Here is a 22,760-nt window from a genome sequence, read left to right on the forward strand (position 1 = left end):
TTTTACAGAATAAAAATGCATAATCTCTATCTCGGGCTGATTGAAGGGGGAAAGCACGGTAATCGAAAATACTGGTGGTATTCTGCTAATACAAAGCTTAATGCTAAATCCTGAAGTAACCCTTTAAAAGACATACATTGAAGCAGCAGTGGATTCCAGAATCTACCCCTTTCACATTCAGTAACTCATAATATACTTTATAATTGCTGCTTGCGGCTATATTTTATTTACTTGTTTATTTTCAAATACTGCCTTATTTATTTTTGGAAAGTTTGGTAACAAGGAGCAATTCAAAAGCTTTTTCTTCATGTCCAACAGCAGTGAGTGAGTGAAGGACGATGGCATCTGTTGATCAGCATTGTGACACACGAGAGGAGCAGGAAGAAGACAAGCTGAAACACAAGGAAGGTAATGAAGAAAAGAATATCAGTAATGTTAAAGTTGTCATTTAGGAAATGTAATTAATCTCTGTCTCTATTCCAGTCCAGATGAGCAGCGCTCACACTGGAGTCAGTGTTGATCTGAATGCTCAGACGGGAGCAGCTGTAAATGCTCCTGTACTCACTGGAAACACCATCACAGGCCCAGTGACCTTCATCATGAACCCTGCAGGAAAACGGTACTATCACTATAGCTGTGCTCACTGAGACACAATGCTTATTAGCTGTCAGTTGATAGTTGATAGTTTGATAAGTGAAATAATGCTCAGTTATTGTGAACCCTTCTCCTATTCATGTAAGTTCATGTAAGAATTAGATTTCTCTTACTCTTAAGATTGCTTTTCAGTCCCTCTCAGTGATCAATGGTCTGCAGCTGTGGAAAGAATTATCACACAAACAGAGTCATGTCCCAAAACTTCAATCTTAATTGAGCAGTTTACTCAATTTATACTTTACTTAGAAAAAAGTGACACCCCCATCCTAGATGTTGCCCTCCAGAGGGCGCACAAAGATAAAACCATAAAAGGAATCACTTCACAGTTAGATATGGAAATATACAAATATGGAACACAACATAATAAAGAAATAATAATGAAAAACAGGAACAAGGTGGCTAGAAATAAGAGGGAAAGAAACATATGAGTTGTTTTTCAGTTACAGAAAAATACAAAAGAGGCTATGTGACATTTTTTCACTCATACATTCTCTATGGTGTCTGAACATAAAGGAAGTGAATGGTGACTTATATTACACTCAGAAGGAGAATAAAAGGGAGGCCTGTAAGAGGCCTCTAAATCTGTTCATTTTATGGTCATATTGTTCATAGGCAGACATGCTTTAGCCACAGTATTTAGGGCCCGAGCACCGATGGTGTGAGGACCCTATTGGAATTGCTCAGCCAATTATTATTCTTCTCCAAAATGAATCACATTTTTGAGGGCCTAAACGCTCTCAAAAACTCATGAAACTTTGCACACGCATCAGAAGTGGTGAAAATTTACATCTGATATGGGTTTCAGAATTAGGTGTGGCAAAATGGCTCGATAGCGCCACCTACAAAATTTCAATTAAGCGCCCTTCGTGCTACGTTTCACATACAGTTATGAAATTCGGTAGACACATGTAACAGCCCAATACCTACAAAAAAGCCCCTGGGTGCAAAGTTTGTAAACCCAACAGGAAGTGAGATATTTTGAATTTTCTCTACAAAATTTTGGCAGTTTTTGCCATTTCCACATGTTGTACTTTAACGAACTCCTTCTAGAGCTTTAATCAGATCAACATCATATTTGGTCAGTCTAATCTAAAGGCCTTTGAGACGTTAAATTGCGAAGATCTAGAGTTTTCACTGAAGGGCGTGTCCGTGGCGGCTTGGCAAAGTTTGATGTTTCGCCATGAAAAAGGAAGTTGTTGTAACTCGGGCATACAATGTCTGATCTGCCCCAAACTTCACATGTTTTATTAGAGTCCTGACCTGAAGACATCTATATGACAATATTCAGTTACAGTCATAGCGCCACCTGGGGGCAACAGGAAATGACATGTTTTACACTGTGATTAACTCCTCATAGAGATTAAACCAGAAGCACATCATATATGGTCAGTCTAATCTTAAGACCTTAGCGATGATAAATATCAAAGATCTTGAGTTTTCGCTGAAGGGCGTGTCCGTGGCGGACTGACAAATCTGATGTTTCCGTGGCGGGCATCTGACATGCTTTAGCCACAGTATTTTCTTTTGTGTCTGTATATACATTTTTTTCTTCCCTCCTTTTCTCTCTCCTCACAGAGCCACAAAATATCACAGAGACAGCAGAGAAACACAGAGAAGAGAAAGGTATAGTATTGACAGTCGTATTCTCTTTAACACTCTGAGGTCTGAAAACGCGCCGGCGCGTTTTGCAGGTTTTTTTTCACATTGCAGCAAAACAGACTTAAAATACTCTGTCATTTTTTGTCATAGAGACATAAGTAATATATCAATTGAAACTATAGAATATCTCCTTTTATTTGTATACACTCAGAGTAAAAACACAATGTTGTGCTTTTTGTAAAATAAAGAAAACTAACATGATGCATGATTTCTCCTCTCCCTCTGAACGAAGTCCAATCTGATAGTTCTCAGAAAATGAACTGTAACTTAGTGAATACTAATCACAGAAAAATTAAACTTATGTCTAAAAACGTTGAAATGTCAGGTTTTAAATCATGTAAGTCAAATCGAAAACAAACCTTCTGTGTTTATGTAATCTGTATGAAAAGAGAGCCATGTCAGAAGTCCGTGATTCAGCTCATTATCCGCTAATGCGGCCACGCCCACGGAGCCAGCGCTATTCAGACGCAAATTCAGAGGCAATACATGTATTCATCGTCTCAATCGTGTATTTATTGTCTTGAAAAGTGTTTATCTGGATGTAAAAGTCATGGTTAGCGAGCTCTAGAAGACATGCAGTTAGTTCCTGTTTTCTTTTCTTCTATAGATGAATTTTAGATGAGTTTTTGTTTCTTTAGCGCCCTCCGGCTGCAGTATGAATTGGAAACTCCATTCTTGGAAGAGCCTCTTCTTCTTTTAGATGAATTTGTGGACTAAAAATGCACAGAGAGCGCCCTCCGACTTCAAGGATGAATTGAAAACACCAGCGCTCATAGTAATGACAATGACTATTAAATAAATATAACTCCTCTGTATAGAAAATTGACATAAGCATATGAGAATCCAATATTTCTCCAAATGTGCATGCTTTTAAACTAAAAGCCTATATTCAGACTCTTTGCATCACAGAAATACATTATATTTTAAAGTATAATATAAAACCATTACTTTATATTGTAATAATATTTTTCTGTATGTTTCATATATCATGATGAGCTTGAGACATCACAGAAGGTTTTTTTCACAGCCTACCTGACTGAAAGGCCTCATTAATATGCAAGTCATTTCAGCTCATTACTATCCAATTCTTTTGTCTTCTCAGGTGAGAATGGCCCATTATTCAGTGGTGATTCACGCCTCCACACATACTGTGTTTCTTGGCAAAAAGTGTCTTACAAAAACTAAATCAATATATTGTTTTATATGAAGGAGTAGGCAGCATAATTTTTACATAATTTTGAAGCAAAAACTCTAGTTTACAACCTCCAATACCTAAAGTATTGTAAACACAGATTTACTATACTTTTTTTGGCCTTATTTCAGTGACTTAAGTTTTTTGTTTTTTCAATAACCACGCATAAATGTTATTCCTTCAAAAACACAAACATGTACATACATGTTCCTCACATATTATTGTAGCCTAGTTTGTGCTGAATACAGTGTAATGACACTTTTTCCATTAATATGTTTATGAACAACTGAAAAAAGCACAAATGTCAGGGCATGTCAAAACTTCTCCAGGCCCCAAATCAGCCTCAGACTCCAGAGGGTTAAGGCTAGTTCACACTGCACCATCAGATGTCGACCAACACCAATAGACATGAATGCCAGGTTTTGTCAGATCAGTGTTTTCCCTGTTATGGGGCTTTCACACAGGACTCGGTATGCGCTGCGCTCGCCGCTGCACTTCAGATACAAAGCGATTTGCGCTACACTGGCCAGAGCACAGTAGGCAGAGTTGTCCAAACTTGTAGCTGGAGTTTTATAAGTCTAGTCATTTGATTGTTGTTCCACCTTTCGGTCAGCAGCAAAGTATATGTCCCGTGCTAAGAAGCGAATGATAGCACTAGCCCTGCTGCTTGTAAGAAGAAGAAAAAGAGCAGCTCTTGACAGTCTCTATCATGTCTCCATGACACAGCTTTTCTCCTGGGTAGGGTTGCACCACCCATTTGGAGTTCTTTCTTAAGTTGGAATATAAAGTCCACACTAGTGGCTTAGTAACTACTAGCTAGTTTGTAACTAACTCTGTATTTTATTCGGTTGCACCATTTGTTCTTAAGGCAGAATGTAGCTAATAGCTCGTAAGATCTCCGTAAAGTAATGCGTAGTCGCATAATATGATGTTTACCCTCAGTGATCCTTCAAAAATGTGAGCAGAAGTTGGTGAAATGCCATGAATTTCAGTTTATCCTTCATTCTGACTTATGTTGCCTCACGTAGTTACAGTAAAAATAAGTTTCTGTTAAATACAATAGCCTACTTAATCATGAATATGTTTTTATAAGTAGGCTAAATAAATTACATTCGGAAACTGTATTTGAAACTAAATGAATAAGGATTAATAAATAAATACTGATACAAAAAAAACATAAGAAGGGACATTTATTGATTATAACTGATTTTATTTGACATGCACAACACGGAGTGATGGGACGAATGCACACAACGGCGCGCTGTTTAGGACGGGTTCGTGTTGAAGAGTGGCTAAGTAATATTTTCACATAATGTTCTCTCTCTTAAAATGTAAGCGAGTGTAAAATATGTCAGCAGCATCATATATGTCTAAAGAATGAAGTCTGTCAGGTAAAACAAGAGCTTATTGATGCAGGTTCAGTCAGTCTGCTATTTTATTCCAACCGTTACTCCTGATAGGAGGCTTCCGTAAATATTTATTGTATACGTAGAGTTACACTTCAACTAAATTTAATGGTGCAACACAAACATATTTAGTAGTGCGTAAGTTGTAACTTAGTGGCCATTTACGTCAAAACTAGGCTACGTTGTAACTTACTCACAGCTGGTGCAACCGGCCCCTGATGTCTCTATATGACCAGCAAAATTCCAACACAGACAATAGCTGTTCATCCATTTTGCTTTCTGATTGTTTGGATGCCCCGTTGCTATTGGTCACGTGGGTAATCGTCACAGAGTTGAAAGTTGAACTATTTTGAACTTTGAGCGCGGCGTGCACGCTTTGGTCGACACAGCAACAAACCGTCCTCGTGCGGTGCAAGCCATTGAAATAAATGGGTTTCATTGCGCAGCACATACCGCGTCCTGTGTGAAAGGGCCTTTAGTGTTGGGCGGTGTTTGTTTTCACCAACTGACATGTTCATTCACCTTTTGTCGTGAGCAGGACTGTGATCTGGTGATTGATCAGCGTCAGTCTGTACAGCGTGAACTTGGCTTTTTAAATTGTTTCAGGGGTTATTTAATGGTCGGATGTATTTTGAATTTGGACACCAGTCCAGGAGCCTAATGTACAGAAAATCTATGTTTCATCCTAAATGTGTATGTGTACACACAAAAGGTAGAGTCTTTGAACGGAGGACTTATAACACTATGTTTTTCACAATTTTCATTATACCTTACATACAAGAACTAGAGCATTCACTGCCAGCTGTTCCTCAAACCCTACCTTCTGTACTGAGTTTACAAATTAGGCATTAAAGGATTAGTTCACTTTCAAATAAAATTTTCCTGATAATTTAATCACCCCCATGTCATCCAAGATGTTCATGTCTTTCTTGTCTTCAGTCGAAAAGAAATGAAGGTTTTTGATGAAAACATTCCAGGATTTTTCTCCTTATAGTGGACTTCAAGTGGCCTCCAAATCGGTTGAAGGATCCAAATTGACAGTTTCAGTGCAGCTTCAAAGGGCTTTAAACAATACCAGACGAGGAATAAGGGTCTTATCTAGAGAAACGATCGGTCATTTTTGAAAAAATTTTAAATGTATATAGTGGTGTGAAAAAAGTGCTTGCCCCCTTTCCTGATTTTTTTTTTTTTTTTTTTTTTTTGCATGTTTGTCACACTTTGTTTCAGATCATCAAACAAATTTAAATATTAATCAAAGATAACACAAGTAAACACAACATGCAGTTTTTAAATTAGAAAAAGTTTACGCTGTATGTCCTACACCTTCCCTATTCTATTTACAGAACAAACGCAGCACCAGTTCCATTTTTTCGGTAAGTAGAATAGGGAAGGGGTAGGACATACAGCGTAAACTTTTTGGAGAATACGAAAGTGTGGTTTAGGTGGAAGCACTTGCAAGGCGATCATTTGTTTATATAAAGCATATACATTTAATTTTTTTTTCGAAAATGACCAATCGTTTCGCTAGATTAGACCCTTATTCCTCGTCTGGTATCGTTTAAACCCCTTTGAAGCTGCACTGAAACTGTAATTTTGACCTTCAACCGTTCTGGAGGTCCATTGAAGTCCACTATAAGGAGAAAAATCCTGGAATGTTTTCATCAAAAACCTTAATTTCTTTTCAACTGAAGAAAGAAAGACATGGATATCTTGGATGACATGGGGGTGAGTAAATTATCAGGAAAATTTTATTTGAAAGTGAACTTATCCTTTAAAAAAGAATATATGTCTGGATGATATTTCTGATTTGAATGCTTAAGGGTATTCCCTTCCACGAGTGTAATATATTTATCAAAATGTAGTGAATTAAATGGAAGATCTGAGGCCTCTGAGCTGTGATACCTTCAACAGTAATTTAATTACAATATGTTGAATGAATTCTGATCAGATCATGCTGATGTGAAAGCTTTGTCATGTTTCTTTTTTTTTTAAATAAAATATGTTTTTGCTTTCCATCATGTTTTATTTACTTACACCAATCTTTTATAACAGAGGATTTGATTCTGAAAAAATTCTTGGGAACTCACAAAACCAACATGATGAAGAAAGCAGAACATATTTTTGAGTGCAAGAAAGAAAATGAAGCACATCTTCAAGGATGTTTACACAGAACTCTTCATCACAGAGGGAGATATGAAAGATGTCAATCAGGAACATGAGATTCTGAAGATTGATGATGCTTTCAAGAACAAAAAAACACAGGACAAACCAATCAAATGCAATGATATATTTACATTATTAAGGGAAAACAATGAGGAAAAGATTGTGCTGACCAAGGGAGTTCGCTGGCATCGGAAAAACTGTCTCTGTGCACAAGTTCATCCTGGACTGGGCAGAAGGAAAAGCCAATCAGGATATACACTGTGTGTTCCTGCTTCCATTCCGAGAGATTAACAGCATTAAAGAACAGAGAGTTCAATCTCCATGAGTTTCTGCTGAAATTTTATCCTCAATTGAAGGACCTGGAGAAATCAAAGTTATATAAGGAATGTAAACTTGCATTTATATTTGATGGACTTGATGAGAGTCGCCTGGATTTGAATTTTAAAAGTGAAACATTAAACAATGTTGAGGAAAGATCACCTGTAGATGTGCTGTTCACAAGTCTGGTCAAAGGGAATCTGCTTCCATCAGCTCTCATCTGGGTGACCTCACGACCAGCAGCAGCCAATCAGATCCCTCCTGAGTATGTGGGATTGTTCACAGAGGTGCGAGGATTTACTGACCAACAGAAGGAGGAGTACTTCAGAAAGAGAATCACAGATGAGACTCTGGCCTCCAGAATCATCTCACACATTAAGACGTCTCGTAGTCTCTACATCATGTGTCACATTCCTGTGTTCTGCTGGATTCACCGCCACAGTACTTCAGAATATTCTCATCAAGAACAATGCAGAGAACATCAGTACAACACTCACTGAAATGTACATTCACTTCCTGCTGGTACAGATGAACATGAAGAGCCAGAAATATGATGGCAAAGCAGAAAGACAACGTAAAAAGCTCTTACAGTCAAATAGAGAAATGATTCTGAAGTTAGCCAAGCTAGCATTTGAACAGCTGAAAGAAGAAAACATTGTGTTCTATGAGGAAGATCTGAAAGAATGTGGTATTGATGTGAATGTAGACACTGAGTTCACAGGAATGATTGCTGAGATCTTTAAGAAAGAAGATGGTCTTCATGAAGAAAAGGTCTTCAGCTTTGTGCATCTGAGTGTTCAAGAGTTCCTCGCTGCAGTGCATGTGTTCCTCTGTTACCTGAACAAGAACATGCAGGAGCTTCAGTTTTTCTTTGATAAGCCCAAAGAATATATCACATTGCAGAAGCTACTAAAGGAAGGCTGTTGATAAAGCCATGAAGAGTGAGAGAGGACATCTTGACCTTTTCCTGCGGTTTCTGATGGGCATTTCACTGGAATCCAGTCAAAACCTGCTCCAAGGCCTGTTCACACACATTGAGGACACAACAGAGAGCATCAGGCAAACAACTAAATACATTAAACAATTACAAGATGGGTACTTTATATCAGATGAAGCTTCAGTCAACCTATTTTACTGCTTACTTGAGCTGAAAGATCATTCATTATATAAGGAAATCCAGAGATACCTTCGGTTCAGATGAACATCCAGGAAGAGAACTCTCTTCTTCAATGTGCACAGTGCTGACCTACATACTGCTGATGTCAGAGAAGGTGCTGGATGAGTTCAACCCAAAGAGATTCACATCATCACAGGCAGACTACAAGAGACTCGTTCCAGCTGTGAGATGCTGCAGAAAAGCCCTGTGAGTAATTTCACTGATTGCTGTTTAATCAATGCTTTTATTCTACATCACTAAACAAATGTCAAAATATTATATGAAATATCTTGCTGGTCTGATTATGAAGTATGCTGTTTAAGAAACACTAACATCAAAAATTAATCTGGGTAAATGTTCTGTTTTGACAGATTTAATGACTGTGGTCTCTCTGGTCAAGACTGTGAAAGTTTGTCTTCAGCTCTACAGTCACCAGACTCTCATCTGACAGAGCTGAATCTAAGTAACAATAACCTGCAGCATTCTGTGAAGCAGCTTTCTGTTGGACTGAAGAGTTCACACTGTCGACTAAACATACTGAGGTTTGACTTCAACATTTACTGTGTTCATTGTTTTCATATGTGAATGAATATGTGTTTTCAGTGCCTCTCTTTACACAAGTACACAATTGTGTAGGACCCTTGAACCATCAGGGGGCCCCCTTGCTCTCAAAGATGATTTAATGACATCTATCTATAATGAATGCTATTAATAAAAATAAAATAAAAATTTAGTTTTTCATTTTAGCTTCCAAAAACGATGAAAAAAATGACGCTGCATTCTTTTGAACAATGCTTGGGTGCTAAAGAGGAAAAGTATCTCCCGCCGATAGTCGATTTGATGTTCCATGTATTATTAATTGGTCAGAATTTTGAGAATGCAATTGATGTGAAGGGTTGTAATGTGACAAAAGCTCACTCAAATAATGAGGAGCTAAACCACTCAGGGCTTTATAAGTAATCAGCGGGATTTTAACATTTTTACAATGTTTCATAGGGAGCCAATGCAGTGTTGACAAAACCAGGCTAATATGATCATACTGGCTCTAGTAAGCACTCTAACTGTTGCATTTTGCTCCACCAGCTGGAGTTTATTAAGCCTGCATGGCAACCACCCAGTAATATGTTATAATAATCTATACATGAGGTCATGAATGCAGGAATTGATTTTTTTACATTACACATAGAGTATATGTTATAATTTAGAAATGTTTTTTAAGATGGAAAGTTTTACAAATCTTAAAAATGTGGCCTTCATATGACAGATTGCTATAAAATAACAGGTTCTTGACTGATGATGAGGATTTAAATAAACATACATCGAGAACTAAGCAGTATTCTGGGTTCTTACACAAGGAGCTCTTTGGTCCAATAATTAAAACCTCTTTTAAAACCTGTAAAACCTCTTTTTTTCCCTAAATATAGTAGTAAGACACTTCTAATCCAATTTTTAATATCAACTATGCATTCTGTTTTGTGAATTGGCGTGTTACGTCATGTAACGAAGCGTCAACTGAGTTGCTATCCATCTTTTGCTTTTTAGAAGTAGTAGTATAACAGGTCAGGCCAGGCAGCTAATAATCATAGATAAAATACCAGGCAAACAGTCCAAAGGCAGGCAGCTAGTGATGTTATATATGACACTGAAGCTTCGATGTGTGTATCACACATGCGACACGATTTCTAGTGAAGCCCCGTATTGGGGTGTGTGTTGCGGTGCATTCCAAACTGGATATATCGACCTCCGAAGGGCACTTCGGAGTGAAAACAATCATGGCCGCCATATTGAAGGGTCATCCCAAACCGAAGTACTCAAAACTGGCTCATTCAAAGGGCCCTTCGGAATGAAGGATTTCGAAGGGAACAACTGATGGACACTGCGGGCCCCCATGATCCTTTGCACAGGAAAGTTGTTTGATGTCACAGAATAGATACAGGTTAGGAGTTCAATTTTACTTATAAATGTATATATAGTATTTTTCTACTACTGCAATATTTATACGAGTTAGATTTGGTACATTATTATGGTCAAAACGTCATTGTACTTAAACAAAATACTTTACAGCTCCCTTTATCAGTCCATTTAAATGTTTAAAATACATATATAATGGTGCGATAAACCTAAATAAATAAATAAATAAACTAATGTTAAACAAAGGGTGCGGCTTGCACAATTTACTCGTCCTTGCTTGTCTCGCTAAGATGACGCAGAAGCGCATTCCAAAAAAATAGTTTTTTTGACCCCTACACCCTTCATCCCTTCGAAGCTCTCACTCCGGAGGGTAAACCCTTTGAAGGGATTAGGGCATAGGGATGAGCCCTTCTGAATTGTACGCAGGGTTGGTTTCCCAGAGTCACGTGATCGACGACAAAAGAAACCTCACTTTCTGTCCAATCATGTCGTGCACATTTTGTTTTGTGTATCAGAATGTTCGAACCCCCAGGTCTTACTTTACGAGTAGGTTTTCACTTTTAAATACCCAGTCATACAATTAATATGAAGGATACAAATTACTTCAGGAAAATAAAATATTTGCCATATGCAATTCATATATTCTTCTTCGTAATCATATTGACATTCATCCTAGAATTAAACATCAGTTTACTGGGTAAATTAATTTATCACGGAGATAAATTCAACACGCACGCGCACTATTAGGCCGGGTTCACACCGCAAGCAGCAGCAGAGCGGAAGCAGCGCGTGAGCGTGAACTGCAGCTGCAGAGACGCGCGAGTATTCACACTGGAAGCGTTTGTACAGCATCACAGCAGCGGCTCGAAGCTGCATATAAAGTGAGCATTTCTTTACAAAGACAGCTATAAATTTGTTTTTATAATTGGTCATAGTTAAACTTGATAGTCTTGAAAGTTTGTTAACATGCAAGGTGTACAACACTCACATATAAACGTAAATTAAATAAAAATAAATAAATAAAAGCCTCGTGTCATCCATTGCTGCACACGAATGAGGTAAGCTTTGTGTTTTACATAATCTGACGCATGAACATGTTTACAAGACTGCAAACTCGGCGAAAAAGACAGCAAACTCGGGTTTGATTTGGGTATGCAAGAGCCTATATTGCTGTCTGTGTAATAACTAAAATTTATATATCATATTTTCTGGCTAGTTTAGTTTAGTTTTTTTCTATAATAGGCCTATACCATACTTTAGCCCAAACTGAATAATTAAAAACAAGTGTAAATGAGTAAATCTTCTATAAATATTTTTTAATATTGATTTTCTTTCATGACATGCTTTAATTCTTGTTAAAACACATTAAATATGCTTATTCTGTGCATTTTGAGCACTTTTGGTGTTAAATCATATTTATTTTGTCCATCAAAGGTGTACTTTCACTTTAATTGAGCGTTAGCAGCGCAGCAAAAATAGACCCAGCGCCGAAACGATCGCGGCACTGCTGCTTCTGCTCTGCTCCTGCTCCGCGCTGCCGCGCAGCCTCTGCGTGCGGTGTGAACGCTCTCATCTGTTAACATGGACGCCGAAAAAATACGCGCTGCTTCTGCTCTGCTGCCGCTTGCGGTGTGAACCCGGCCTTAGGCTTTTATTTGAGCACGTAACATGAAACTGTGTGTCTGCTTCGTCCGACGAAGCTTCATTCACAGGGTTTTGGCTGCTTTATTTTTTTACTAAACACCAGATGGCGCTGTTTTTGACACTCTCAAAGCTTTGGGAAAGCCTCAGTGCTTCATGAGGCTTCATTTGCCCATCACTACAGGCAGCAAACAGGTCAAACACTGATAAACAAACCAATGTCAATGTAACAGGGTATTATATAGGGAGTAATGCTCATAAATGTTCACCTAGGCAGAACAAGACTTGGCAATGAGGGTGACTGGGAGAGCTACTTAAATAGTCTGGGGAAATGGAGAACAGGTGTGCAGGTGATAAGTACCAGGAACAGGGCTTATGGGAAATGTAATGTGAAATGGTAAGAGTCAATATTCAGGAGTGAGACCTCTGATGGACAGAGGAGGGAACCACAGAGGTTGTACTTGTAACATGTTGGGCCTCAAAACATATAGTTGGGTATCATCATTGTAGCAGTGAAAATTACCTCCTTTTCTAAATGATATCTGTCAAAATAATTTACATAATTATTTAATAATTACATATTTATGTAGCGCCCCCTACCCTCTTTTACCATGCCCAAGTTCTGTTAGGTTGGAGCACCGGGTTTTGGTAATATGTCTCTCGACAAGTGTATAAATTATTATACACCTCTAATATTAATCATAGTTATAAGCTAAGCCTTAATTTTTCCGTTTCTGTAGTCAGATAGATGCTGAAAAAACACCTATGTTAAAGGACCTAATAATACAGGTAATTATAACTCAATAAACCAGGTAAGTATGGGTAAATACTACAAACTACAGTGTTTTATTATCACAGAAAGTAAATCAATAAATAAATAGTCAAGATGTCAATAAATATGTCAATAAATATATTAAATAAAATTAAATAATAAATAAATAAATAGTTCAATAAATAAACAAATAAATTAGTATCTGCAGATGACTGAACAGGAATCTATAACCATATACAGGCAAGGAAATGATGACAGTCTATTTACGGCTTGCTAAAGGCGTGCCTAGACGGTAATCATAGCAACAATACACATTGGCCACATACACACTGCAGCTAAATTCGGTTGTTAATTCACCATTTAGTGCTTAATCGCATTCTGTACACACACAGTTCAGTAAAATACGGGAGTGAAAACCGCATTCTACAACTGAAATAACTCCCGAAAAATACAGGTAGTGACAAACGCATTTACAGAAATTCTATGCAGTGTGTACGGAACCGAACTGAACAACTAGTTGTTAATGACATTTTTTAACCTTCTTCGGAGATGTGTCTCTCTTCTGTATGTGTGGTCAATCACAGGGAAAGCACAAGCCTTTTCTCATTCGAGTTGCCAGATCTTGCTAGAAAAATCAGCGAACAAGAATAATCCCATAATAAACCTAAATAAATCCAAATTCTTTATGCTGAAAATAAGACCAAAATATCGCGATTCATGTCTGCTCACTTTAATAACTCAACAAACCCATTCGCTTATGAGACGAGCTTAAACAACAAGCCTAAATACGCTTATAATGAGTGATCATGGCAACACAGATAGAGCGCGCTCTGTGTGAAACAGGCTGTACAAGCATAAACAAAACACAACGCCTCCGTCGACTGTGTTAGTGTGTTTAGTTAAATTGCTGAAAATAACGAGTGTTTTGTCACTTTAATATTACTTTGGTCACGATAACGGATACCAAACACGAGAGACGCCAGAACGTCGCTATGGTTTCCAAGCTGTCAATCATCGCATTTTCGAGAGTGAGTTGTGTTCTGTACTCACATGTAACGATAATTTAGGGGACTCATTCCCGCATTTAAATGCAGTTGTCACTCCCACACTCACACACATTTACAAACACCACTGTTGCAGGCCTGAGTCGTTGCTTGAGTGCGTTGTGGCCTAATAAAACACAAACTGGCCTCTTCACTCCAAAATGAGCAAAACAAACAACACTGAGTACCTCGATCCAGGTGCAGTTACCCAATCAACCACGACAAGAGGTCCGCTCTTTCTATCACTCGCTCCGTCGCCGGCCACCAAAGTCCTCCGTAACACAGTACACTATCCAGCGGTGCCAGAGGAACTCTGAATCTCGCGGGGACTCAGAACGCTATCTGGGGTTGCAACGACTCTCTTACGGTGCCAGAGGAGCTCGTAATATAAAGCCATCCGAGCTCTACATTAGTATGTCCTTCAACAATGTCCCGTCCCAGTGATACACTGTTACTCCCGTCTTCTCTCCGAACGTAAACAGTGTTATTCTAGTGATGCTTGTCCATCAAAACTCGCTTAACCCTCTGGAGTCTGAGGCTGATTTGGGGCTTGGAGAAGTTTTGACATGCCCTGACATTTGTGCTTTTTTCAGTTGTTCATAAACATATAAATGACAAAAGTGTCATTACCTGTATTCGCACAAATAGCCTACAATAATATGTGAGAACATGTATGTACATGTTTGTATTTTTGAAGGAATAATGTTTATGCGTGGTTATTGAAAAAACAAAAAACTTAAGTCACTGAAATAAGGCCAAAAAAGTATATTAAATCTGTGTTCACAAGACTTTTTGGTATTGGAGGTTGTAGACTAGAGTTTTTGCTTCAGAATTAGTAAAAATTAGCTGCCTACTCCTTCATATAAAACAATATATTGATTTCGTTTTTGTAAGACACTTTTTTCAAGAAACAGTATGCGTGGAGGCGTGAATCTCAAGAATAATGGGCCATTTACACCTGAGAAGACAAAAGAATCACATAATAATGCCGAAATGCTTGCATATTAATGAGGCCTTTCAGTCAGGTAGGCTGTGAAAAAAAACCCTGTAATAATGTCTCAGCTCATCATAAACAGCAATACTGTGAAATATTATTACAATTTAAAATAATGGTATTCTATTATATTCTTTAAAATAAAATGTATTTCTGTGATGCAAAGTGTCTGAACAATTATGTTACCTCTATGGCATTTCATATAGGCTTTTAGCTTAAAAGCATGCACATTTGGAGAAATATTGATGGATTCTTATATATTTATGTCAATTTTCTATCTGAGAAGTAATATTTATTGTCATCACTATGAGTGCTGGATACTGTTTTTTCAATTCATACTTGCAGCCGGAGGGCGCTCTGAACTTTAGTCCACAAATTATTCTAAAGAAGAAGAGGACATTTCAGGAATGGTATTTTCAATTCATACTTGCAGCCGGAGGGCGCTCTCTGTAACTTTAGGCCACAAATTCATATAAAGAAGAAAAGGAACTAGGAACTAACGGCATGTCTTCTAGAGATCGCTAACCATTGCTTTAAAATCCAAATAAACACTTTTCAAGACAATAAATACACGATTGAGACGATGAATGCATGTATTGCCTCTGAATTTGCGTCTGAATAGCGCTGGCTCCGTGGGCATGGCCACATTAGCGGATAATGAGCTGAATCACAGACTTCTGACATGGCTCTCTTTTCATACAGATTACATAAATACAGAATGTTTGTTTTCGATTTGACTTGCACGATTTAAAACCTGACATTTCAACGTTTCTTCAGACGTAATTGTCATTTTTTTTGTCATTAGTATTCATAAGTTACAGTTCATTTTCTGAGAACTATCAGATTGGACTTCGTTCAGAGGGAGACGAGAGATCACGCATCATGTTAGTTTTCTTTATTTTACAAAAAGCACAACATTGTGTTTTTACTCTGAGTGTACACAAATAAAAGAAGAATTCTATAGTTTCAATTGATATATTACTTATGTCTCTATGACAAGAAATGACGGAGTATTTTAAGTCTGTTTTGCTGCAATGTGAAAAAATCCTGCAAAACGCGCCAGCGCGTTTTCAGACCTCAGGGAGTTAAAATACTCAAATTAGATAACAAACTATAAATAAAACTTTTACAGAGTATATTCTTGCCGAAATAACTCCGACTTTACGAACAAAATCATCTTCAAACTGAAATCACACAGAGAAAACCAAACTTGCGTCTCACTCCATTCAATCATTTAAAGGTGCTCTAAGTGATGTCACACGTTTTTAGGCCAAAACATTTTTTGTCACATACAGCAAACATCTCCTCACTATCCACTAGCTTCCTGTCCCCTGAACACACTGTAAAAAAAACAGTCTCTGTAGTCGCCACAAGCTCCAAAAATGGCAACAAAAACAAACTGGTGTAGCCTGGACCACAAAACATAATAAACATGCTCCAGCCAATAACCGACAAGAATGATTTTAAATGTGCGTTCATGACTGTTTCAGGAAGCACGGAGGGGAGGGGGAGGAGGAGGAGGAGGAGGAGGGAGGGTCTAGCTAGCCTCTGTTTTGTTTGACAACACTTCGAACGTCAACAGGAAGTTACTCCGCCCAGGATCACTTAGAGCACCTTTAACAGTTCTCTCCACTGAATCATAATCCACCAATCAAAATACACCTGCTAGTAAAAAGGGGTGGGATCATAACTTTTACAAGCTAATCGAAACGAATGACTTGCTTAACTAAATTTGCATACAGAGATTATAAATACTGGTTAACACTTTTAAAAGTAAACAAAGTAACGAACTCAACTTTGAATGTGTACATTTAAAAATCACAAGGATTAAACCCAGGGTTACATATAAATTATTCATATAAACAGGTTAGTCCAAGTATTAAACCAACATAAAATTTCTTTATATATTTAAATAATATTTGAAATAAAAAATAAATAAATTAAACAATCTCTTGTGCACGAGTATCTAAATATGGCTCCTATATAAACTGTTTCTCTGAAAATAATAAGGTGGAGAACTGGCCAATGTAATGGAGAGGATCTCTGAGCGGCAAAATTCCTCTATGGGGGCTTTATGATCGAGTGTGATTTAAAATGGCTGAGTTGTTGAAAAGGAACTATTAAAGATTCTTGTAATACTGGTGTTTTACAAACATATTGTATACACAAGCATTTACATCTTCTCGATACGAAAGCATAGACACTAAACATGGCATAATTGAAGTTACCTTAAATGTATCATAAAACATGTAAATACACTGTAAGTGCAATACAACAACAGTAATAATGGATACCATTTCCTGGGGATGTGCATGTTCATTTATAGAACCGTCTGTCTATAAATTAATGCAGGAAAGTCTGTGTTCTGTGGGAAAAATGCAGGAAAGATGCAGGTTTTCTGTGTCTCTTTATGTGGCAACCACATATCTCTGCTCTTCCATGTGGCAACCACTTTCTTTAGCGCAATAAAACTTGTAACTGAGATCTTCTCGGGGGATGGGGGAAAGACCCCAGAGTGAGCTTTAAACAATTACTGGTTAACTATAACAAATAATTGTGTCTGATTTGTCTGATTTGTCTTAAACTTGCTTTACAATACCTGCAGAACTTCTGATGATTCAGCTGTGCAGCTCCAGACATTAATACTGGCTTGTCTAATGCTTTGAACATGGGCTGGCCTATGTAAAAGTTGGGGGCGTACATATTAATGATCCCGAATGTTGCGTCACAGTTGGTGTTATGTTGAGATTCACCTGTTGTTCAGTGGTCTTTTGCACAAATCAAATTTACATAAGAAGGAGGAAACAATGGTTTTTGAGACTCACTGTATGTCATTTCCATGTACAGAACTCTAATTATTTAACTATACCGAGGTAAATTCAATTTTCAATTCTAGAGCACCTTTAATTTCTCCATCACCTTTGGAACACAAGGCAAGACTGAGATTGGATGATATGAATTTGGATCCGTTTTATCACCACCCTTATAGACGGGATACAATGGCTATTTTCCCAATTTTAGGTATTTCCACTGTGACTATAGATAGATTAAAAATATATGTTAAGGGTTCAGATATAATTGATGCACCCACTTTAAAAAAGAAGGGATATAAGGCATCTAGACCAGCAGGGGGTTTTTTGGGTTAAGTTGACATAATTCATACCAGACCTATGACTTATTAACTGTTTGTAAGGAAAAACTAAAAGGTGATGAAGTTTGAATGGTTTTTGGATGTCTCTTATATATATATATATATATATATATATATATATATATATATATATATATATATATATATATATACAGGTCCTTCTAAAAAAATTAGCATATTGTGATAAAAGTTCATTATTTTCCATAATGTAATGATAAAAATAAACTTTCATATATTTTAGATTCATTGCACACCAACTGAAATATTTCAGGTCTTTTATTGTTTTAATACTGATGATTTTGGCATACAGCTCATGAAAACCCAAAATTCCTTCTCAAAAAATTAGCATATCATGAAAATGTTCTCTAAACGAGCTATTAACCTAATCATCTGAATCAACTAATTAACTCTAAACACCTGCAAAAGATTCCTGAGGCTTTTAAAAACTCCCAGCCTGGTTCATTACTCAAAACCGCAATCATGGGTAAGACTGCCGACCTGACTGCTGTCCAGAAGGCCATCATTGACACCCTCAAGCGAGAGGGTAAGACACAGAAAGAAATTTCTGAACGAATAGGCTGTTCCCAGAGTGCTGTATCAAGGCACCTCAGTGGGAAGTCTGTGGGAAGGAAAAAGTGTGGCAAAAAACGCTGCACAACGAGAAGAGGTGACCGGACCCTGAGGAAGATTGTGGAGAAGGACCGATTCCAGACCTTGGGGGACCTGCGGAAGCAGTGGACTGAGTCTGGAGTAGAAACATCCAGAGCCACCGTGCACAGGCGTGTGCAGGAAATGGGCTACAGGTGCCGCATTCCCCAGTTCAAGCCACTTTTGAACCAGAAACAGCGGCAGAAGCGCCTGACCTGGGCTACAGAGAAGCAGCACTGGACTGTTGCTCAGTTTTGCATGTCATTCGGAAATCAAGGTGCCAGAGTCTGGAGGAAGACTGGGGAGAAGGAAATGCCAAAATGCCTGAAGTCCAGTGTCAAGTACCCACAGTCAGTGATGGTCTGGGGTGCCATGTCAGCTGCTGGTGTTGGTCCACTGTGTTTTATCAAGGGCAGGGTCAATGCAGCTAGCTATCAGGAGATTTTGGAGCACTTCATGCTTCCATCTGCTGAAAAGCTTTATGGAGATGAAGATTTCGTTTTTCAGCACGACCTGGCACCTGCTCACAGTGCCAAAACCACTGGTAAATGGTTTACTGACCATGGTATTACTGTGCTCAATTGGCCTGCCAACTCTCCTGACCTGAACCCCATAGAGAATCTGTGGGATATTGTGAAGAGAAAGTTGAGAGACGCAAGACCCAACACTCTGGATGAGCTTAAGGCCGCTATCGAAGCATCCTGGGCCTCCATAACGCCTCAGCAGTGCCACAGGCTGATTGCCTCCATGCCACGCCACATTGAAGCAGTCATTTCTGCAAAAGGATTCCCGACCAAGTATTGAGTGCATAACTGAACATAATTATAATTGACTTTTTTTGTATTAAAAACACCTATTGGTCGGATGAAATATGCTAATTTTTTGAGATTTGGAATTTTGGGTTTTTGAGCTGTATGCCAAAATCATCAGTATTAAAACAATAAAAGACCTGAAAATTTCAGTTAGGTGAAATATGAATCTAACATATATGAAAGTTTAATTTTTATCATTACATTATGGAAAATAAGAACTTTTATTTGAATGGTTTTTGTATGTCTCTTTATATATATATATATATATATATATATATATATATATATATATATATATATATATATATATATATATATATATATATATATATATATAAACTGTCTACAAGCTTGATTCTCAAATAATTTACTTGCTTTAATAAAATGCGTATTTAAAAGATCTGCTATTTTCGCGTTGTCTGCAAAAAAATAGATTATTTTTTTAAATGAAACAGGACCCTGCAGTAATAGATGTTTATTTTCTAGTTCTTTTACCTATATTCCAGAAAATTCTTGAGTTAGAGGAACAATTGGAGAATTGCTTTTTATAATATTTGGATTTTGCTTTTCTAACGGCTTGAGTACACATATTCCGAAGTTGCCTAAAAGAAATCCAAATAGTCTGATTTTGAAGGATTTTGAATGTCGTGCTTTATGCCAAAGTACAGTGGGTACAGAAAGTATTCAGACCCCTTAAATTTTCACTCTTTGTTATATTGCAGCCATTTGCTAAAATCATTTAAAGCAGAACTAAGTAACTTTTTTTACCTTCATAAATAGTTTTCTAAGTCCTTACGATGGTTAATTGACTTGTAGTGGTGTGTTTGAGGCGAGCACTAACCCCCTCTGGCACGTCTACGCCAGAATACAGCACTTGCAACTTGAGCTGCACCGACCCGAAACAATCTCGCCTCATGTTCACGTTCACGCGAGAGTGACAAAATGCTTTACGGCAATTCAAAAACAATGTATATTATGACTTTATAAGACAATTTCGAAAATTACCCACCTCCATCGTAGGGGGAGCTTCGCAAATCTTACTGAGTTCTGCTTTAAGTTCTTTTTTTTCCCTCATTAATGTACACACCATATTGACAGAAAAACACAGAATTGTTTACATTTTTGCAGATTTATTAAAAAAGAAAAACTGAAATATCACATGGTCCTGAGTATTCAGACCCTTTGCTCAGTATTTAGTAGAAGCACCCTTTTGATCTAATACAGCCATGAGTCTTTTTGGGAAAGATGCAACAAGTTTTTCACACCTGGATTTGGGGATCCTCTGCCATTCCTTCTTGCAGATCCTCTCCAGTTCTGTCAGGTTGGATGGTAAACGTTGATGGACAGCCATTTTTAGGTCTCTCCAGAGATGCTCAATTGGGTTTAAAGTCAGGGCTCTGGCTGGGCCATTCAAGAACAGTCACGGAGTTGTTGTGAAGCCACTCCTTCGTTATTTTAGCTGTGTGCTTAGGGTCATTGTCTTGTTGGAAGGTAAACCTTCGGCCCAGTCTGAGGTCCTGAGCACTCTGGAGAAGGTTTTCGTCCAGGATATCCCTGTACTTGGCCGCATTCATCTTTCCCTCCATTGCAACCAGTCGTCCTGTCCCTGCAGCTGAAAAACACCCCAACAGCATGATGCTGCCACCAACCATGCTTCACTGTTGGGACTGTATTGGACAGGTGATGAGCAGTGCCTGGTTTTCTCCACACATACCGCTTAGAATTAAAGCCAAAAAGTTCTATCTTGGTTTTTTTAGCAAACTCCATGCGGGCTTTCATGTGTCTTGCACTGAGGAAAGGCTTCCGTCGGGCCACACTGCCATTAAGCCCCGACTGGTGGAGGGCTGCAGTGATGGTTGACTTTCTACAACTTTCTCCCATCTCCCGACTGCATCTCTGGAGCTCAGCCACAGTGATCTTTGGGTTCTTCTTTACCTCTCTCACCAAGGCTCTTCTCCCCCGATAGTTCAGTTTGGCCAGACGGCCAGCTCTAGGAAGGGTTCTGGTCATCCCAAACGTCTTCCATTTAAGGATTATGGAGGCCACTGTGCTCTTAGGAACCTTAAGTGCAGCAGAAATTTTTTTGTAACCTTGACCAGATCTGTGCCTTGCCACAATTCTGTCTCTGAGTTCTTCAGGCAGTTCCTTTGAACTCATGATTCTCCTTTGCTCTGACATGCACTGTGAGCTGTAGGGTCTTATATAGACAGGTGTGTGGCTTTCCTAATCAAGTCCAATCAGTATAATCAAACACAGCTGGACTCAAATGAAGGTGTAGAACCATCTCAAGGATGATCAGAAGAAATGGACAGCACCTGAGTTAAATATATGAGTGTCACAGCAAAGGGTCTGAATACTTAGGACCATGTGATATTTCAGTTTTTCTTTTTTAATAATTCTGCAAAAATGTCAACAATTCTGTGTTTTTCTGTCAATATGGGGTGCTGTGTGTACATTAATGAGGAAAAAAATGAACTTAAATGATTTTAGCAAATGGCTGCAATATAACAAAGAGTGAAAAATTTAAGGGGGTCTGAATACTTTCCGTACCCACTGTATGTTTTTTTTTTGTTTTGTTTTTTTTGTAATAATGTGACTAAGCTCCAGTTTATTCATGGGCAACTGCGTTTTTTTATGTCGAATTGTTTTTAGGGGGGCATGTTTATTAATAATCATACTAAAAGATTAGTAAAAAAATAAGAACATGCTTCTTCGACAGTTGGAATTAAACTGACTTGACTTTGTGCAAGTCCGCAGCAGCTAAATCATGTAGAAAAGCTTGCTCATTAAAATTTTTAAAAGTATGTTTCAAACAAATTACACTAGATTGATTAAGCATGCATTTTTTTCTGGATCCATGCTATAAAGCAATGGTCACTAATATCATTACAAAAAACATCAGACTGATATCGATCTGGAGTATTTGTTTTAAAGAATCAAACTGGAGCAGAACATAACCAGGAGGATTTAGCATATTATAATTTAAATCACCCATTAATATAAATTCTGAATCTGTATAAGAGCTAAGAATTGATCCAAGAGTTGTTAAAACACAAGAAGGAGCTGATGGGGGATGATAGTTTTGGAGCTGATGGGGGATGATAGTTTTATATTTATAATCAAAAGTTAAAATTGCTTCAGAATTTATTTTGATTTTTGTACATTGGAGATACTCTTTTACAAAAACAGCAACCCCTCCACCTTTAAATGACCTATCATGATGGAAAATATTATATCCAG

General features: G+C 37.9%; 1 pseudogene; it reads left to right on the forward strand.

Annotated features, from left to right (window-relative positions):
* The first annotated feature begins 324 nt into the window (after positions 1-324).
* LOC125278674 overlaps positions 325-22,760 on the forward strand; it is a 95,778-nt pseudogene continuing 73,342 nt past the window's right edge.

The sequence above is a fragment of the Megalobrama amblycephala genome, linkage group LG11 (assembly GCF_018812025.1).
Source record: "Megalobrama amblycephala isolate DHTTF-2021 linkage group LG11, ASM1881202v1, whole genome shotgun sequence".
In the NCBI taxonomy this organism is placed as follows: Eukaryota; Metazoa; Chordata; class Actinopteri; order Cypriniformes; family Xenocyprididae; genus Megalobrama; species Megalobrama amblycephala.